This window comes from Pteropus alecto, unplaced genomic scaffold (assembly GCF_000325575.1).
Source record: "Pteropus alecto unplaced genomic scaffold, ASM32557v1 scaffold392, whole genome shotgun sequence".
Classification (NCBI taxonomy): Eukaryota; Metazoa; Chordata; class Mammalia; order Chiroptera; family Pteropodidae; genus Pteropus; species Pteropus alecto.
Genome location: NW_006431933.1, coordinates 1,063,582 through 1,068,609, shown reverse-complemented (window position 1 = coordinate 1,068,609; position 5,028 = coordinate 1,063,582). Strand labels below are relative to the sequence as shown.

At 44.5% G+C, this 5,028-nt stretch overlaps 1 protein-coding gene across 2 annotated transcripts in view; it reads right to left on the bottom strand.

The window, feature by feature from the left end:
• The window catches only part of JADE3 (jade family PHD finger 3), a 133,705-nt gene that overhangs the window by 127,990 nt on the left and 687 nt on the right, over window positions 1–5,028 (bottom strand). The window lies entirely within an intron of this gene.

Genomic DNA, 5,028 nt, shown 5'->3' with positions numbered 1-5,028 from the left:
TATAATTTCCATTTAGTCACTGAAGCATCTTATCATGATATATTTAAACCAAAGTCTTATATTCAATAGCTCTGTTTCTAACAGTGAATAACTCTGGTTTCCAGGAATTACTTTTTCTCCCAATTCTACTTTTCCCCCCATTTGACAAGGCTTGGTGAAAGCTGCAAGAGCTCCCTTAATGCAGCCTAAAAAGCATCAGATATATGAGACAAATTAAACCTCCTTCTAGGATTTTGTAGGACCAGCTTCTTCCAGAACATGGCAACTCTTGTTAACCATGTTAATTGTGGGTAGTAAGAACTGTTTAAGATCTACACATTTGGGCTAGAAACAGTGCCTCTACTGGATCACAAAGTGGGACACTGAAGGGGAAATGACTTTCTTAACCACTTTTGTTTAGGCATCACTAGATACTTTTCTGGATTAAACACACGCACGTTTAAGAAAAAGTGAAAAACACCTTCCAGCAGCTTCCCATTGCCCTTGGAATAAAACACAACAAGCTCCTTAATGAGGTCCCATAAGGCCCTGTCAATCTTCCCCTGCCTACTTCTTTAAACCTCTGTTCATTCTTTCCACCTCTCTCTCCCATCCCAGTGCCCTCACAACACCTGCTGTTCCTTCTGCCTGGCAATCCATTCTGACCTGCACCTTGCTTATTCCTCTTCATCCTTCAGACCCCAGGGCACCTTGCTTGTTTCCCTAACAGAAGCATTCTACCTCTTACTTACTGTGTGACCTTAGGCAAGTTACCTTTGCTTCACCTCTCTGAGCCCCACACCTCAGAGAGATAGCCTATGTTAAGCATTTAGTACAGTGCTCACCACACAGAAAATAGTTAACAGATCATCGCAGCTGTTATTGTTATTATACTATAATCTCCATCATAGCTCTTAACACAACAGGTGATTATTTATTTGTAGAAAAATAGAAACACCCCCTTGGATCCCACCTTACTACCTAATAATACATTTCATGCTATTCCCCTACATACTGCATTTTTGGAGGGGAAATTGAAATGAATGTAGATTAGAATCCAGGTTGGCCTGACCCCATAGCCTGTGCTGGGTGCAAAACACCAAAGGCTTCCCTAACTCATGAACCTTGTCTTCTAAGAGCGGCAAGCCTGGGCAAGCCTCAGAGAAGATAAACAGATCTTCACATTCACATAGATCCCAAACAACTCCCAGGTATCTACTCCTCTGATCCTTAACCAACCTGGTATTCTAATCAACCCCTGTAAATCCCTTCAGTAGAACAATCTTCCCCTGACTGTGATGCTAATTTTTCTTACTTCCTTTCCACTGGATGTTGAGCTCTTAATGGGATGAATATCTTTCACCTCTTATACCCCGTAGCAAATGGAAGCACTCAACACATGATTGCTGAATTAATTAGTTAAAATGTTGGAGAATATATTATGGCTGCAAAGTTGGGAGGTGGTGGAGTGTATTTTCCTAACAGTATTAAAGTTTGGCATAGTTAGGAACAAACTTGACAGGAATGATGACAAAAGAGTTTATCTTAATCACTTTACAACTGATGATTTCTATATCCAGCACCAGAGATTCCAATGTGATTTACAAATGTGTTTTTTGGTGGTAGGTAAACTTCACTCTATCTGAGGCCCTACATCACCCAAAATGTTCTGCTATACCCTGCAGCTGCACCTGACCCACCCTTCATGACAGGATGCCCTTGACAAGTACGAGTCTCTCAATGGTTACTCTTCAATTGTTCAGAAAAAGAAACAGAAAGCGCAAATGATAAAGCAAATGGGAGCAAATTGTTAATAACTGGTGACCTTGGGTAAAAGGAGTACAGGAGTTCTTTGTATTATCCTTGCAACTTTTTTTGTAATTATATCGAAATAAGTTTTTAAAATTTAAAAAAGAATAACATTAATAATTTTCCCAGGAGATTCCAACACACAGGTCTACAGTACTGGCCACGCTGGTACTATATTCTCTTGTTAGTTGTTCCAAAAAACACACTCCAGGCTTGGATTTGTCTATCAGCCAATATCAAAGGACAAGTAACTCCTTGGGTAGCAGGGCTCAGCCATGGTTTCTGGGTTGTGGCAAAAGATTAAATTACTGCTTGAACAGTATTAATGAATGCACTGGTATCTCCTATTGGTCAAAGCCCCAGTTCTATTTCCCCACATTCAGCTCCCAACTTTCTTCAGTCGATTGCCCTCTGAGTTCTTACTCTCCTTTTCCCAAACTTAGTTATGCGGTCAAATTCTCTCCAGAACCCTTCTTTCTCACTGTCCCCTAAGAGAAGCACAGAGGAAGTTCTGATGGTAAGAGCTTTGCTATTGTCTATGGAGAGACCTCCAGGATGGAGGCAAAAATAACCATAGGGGAGTCACAAAGATTCCAGAAAATAGAAAACTCAAAGCAGTAGTTACTTGGTCTGTAATGACCACTTGCTAGCATCCTTTTATTCCTTTATCGCTTCTACTCACTCATCCTACATCTTCCCCACCCGACAAACCTGAGTGCTTCAGCTTTCCCAGCCACTGGAACAGGTAGAAACCTGTAAACCATTCGAGTGTCCCCATATTAGCTATTTCAGGAGAGTGCCAGATGGGTGTCACCCAACACCCACCCCTCACCTACAACATAAGTAAAGGTTATAGTAAGTTATCCCCTGATGAGAGATTTTCTTAATGTAAGCCAGCATATGATCTCTTCCTTCTTCAGCTGTTTTGTGTCAGCTCCATGAGGAGGTAGGTATATTATATCCTATGATAATACTCAACCTGTGTCCCTGATCAAGGCTTATAAGAGCCCTCTATGATGCCATGTCTTTACAAACACCTGATGCCTCCTGCTTCCCCAACTTCCCCACAGACACCTAGTTCTAGCTAGACCTCAAAGTAGTGGGCAAAGAAATGGCTTTGTGTAACTTAGGAGAGAAATGGGTTGCTATGGCTGTTAGAACACAAGTGAAGGAAAAAACAAGCATTATCAAAGAAAAGGATCATACCAACCTACAAGCCTTCAACATCCTTCGTTCCTTAACCTTCACTAACCCATATGTCTCAACTCTGATGAGAACCCTACACCATCATCTGTCCTGCTCCTGAGAATCTCCTCCACAGGCCAGATGGTGGGTCACAGGCGCCCCTAAGGCTACTTTCAAGTCACTCCTGGCTCCCAGCTGATCACAAACACTTTAGAAAGTAGTGGGAGGCCCTTCTCCACTTTCCCTTACCTGTGACCAAGATTCACAGGCTCCTACCAGTGAGAAGGCCAATGCACAGCAAGATGGCTCAGAAAACAAGGAGACAGAAAAGTGTGGGTTCTAGAACCCCTGAGTATTCCATAATTGTTTGAACAAATAATGCAACAAACTGTTTCAAGGCAACCATATTGGTTTAAGAGCTCTTTGCTAACAAAAACTGTAAAGAGCACACCTAAAGAAAAGGTGGCAATGATGGTAGCTCACACTAACTTAGAAGCACTTCCGAAAGATCTCATGTAATCCTTTCACCCGTAGAGATATTATCCTGTTACAGTTCAAGTATTTAAGCTCAGAGCTCACTTTAAATGGAAAAAAAAAATGTTATGGAGGTAGAAGACTCCTAGGCTAAACAAAAAAGAAAAGAAAAACCATCTATTTCCACTTATCCAGAGAGTAATCATATGATGCTATAAAAGCATGAGAACTACACTATTCAAAGAGTACAGAGGCTGGGATCCACATTCCCATTGTTTACAGATGTTATGAAAGTATTAAATTAAATAAAAACACAATGCTTTGTTCAGGCCGACTCCTTTCTCACCCCCCTCACCCCCATCCCTAGGCTCACAAGAAGTGGCTTGAGGGAAGGTATTTAAGAGGAGAACTACTAGGGGAAAGTGGATTCTGGGTTGCTTAAAGTAAGCCAAGATGTTGCGCAAGCAGTCTTTACCTAAATTATTTTAAGAGTTTAGAGAGAAGCAGACAGTTATCTTTATCAGACCGAATACAGGGAATGAGGTCGTCTTTCCCTCCAGGCCACTGGAATCATCATCAACAAGGTTTTGATTTCTTATGCAATCAGACGGCGGAAGGGGGTGGGGGGCGCCGTGATCTCCTCAGCTTCGCAGATAAACGTATCAAAAAAATTTCGCGCACAGCTAAGGCCAAGGATTTCCTTGCAACCCCGAAAGTCAGAGAAGCGGCCAAAAAAAGTTTCTTGCCAAATGCTTAGGAGCTACATATATCCCAGGGCTACACAATGATACCAACTTTTAAACATGCCTTCACATACCACCATTACGGTCACTTACTCGAGATCCCGCCCCCTTTCTCTCCTCCCAAGTAATAAACGCAGGTTGCCCTGTGCAATTTAAAGCCAGACTTCTCCCAAGCAGCGGCTCTAAAAAGCGAGAGAGAAAGACTGGAGGGAGGCTATCTTTCTTTTTTCTTTCTTTCTCTCTCTCTCTTTCTCTTTTTTATTTTTTTTTTATTTTTATTTTTTATTGATTACCCCGTGGTGGAGGGAATAAAACCAACACGATCGCTGGAGAAAAGTTAACTTTGCCAAGTCCATCGGTGGGAAAATTTCCTCTGAAGATTCGAAAGCTCTCCCGCTTTTCCCACCCCCGGGACCGCCGGGCACTCGGTGGTCTCGGCGGCCCCGGATCAGCAGCGCCCAAACAATGACGCTAGGGGGAGGGAAAGTTCACCAGCCCGCGGGGCCCCCAGGCTCACCGGGGACCTCGCCGCTCCCCGCACCGCCAAGGCCCTCTCTCCAGGCACTCGGTTCTTCCCGCCCCCCCAACATCGAAACAGCCAGGGCGCGCCCTCGCTCCCCAGAGCATCTGATCCCAGGCGGCCCGCAAAGCAGGTCCTCCCGCCGCGGATCTGACCCCGTGCGCCCCGAGAGCAGGCAGAGGACAGGGAGCGAGGGGGGCGTCGGAAGGGGGTTACTGGAGGGAACCGCTGCAACAGTTATGGCGCTCCACGCCTGCCCGAGTGTGGCTGCAGAGGAGCTCCGGCGCCCGTCCCCGCCCCCAGTGCGGACCACCGCCG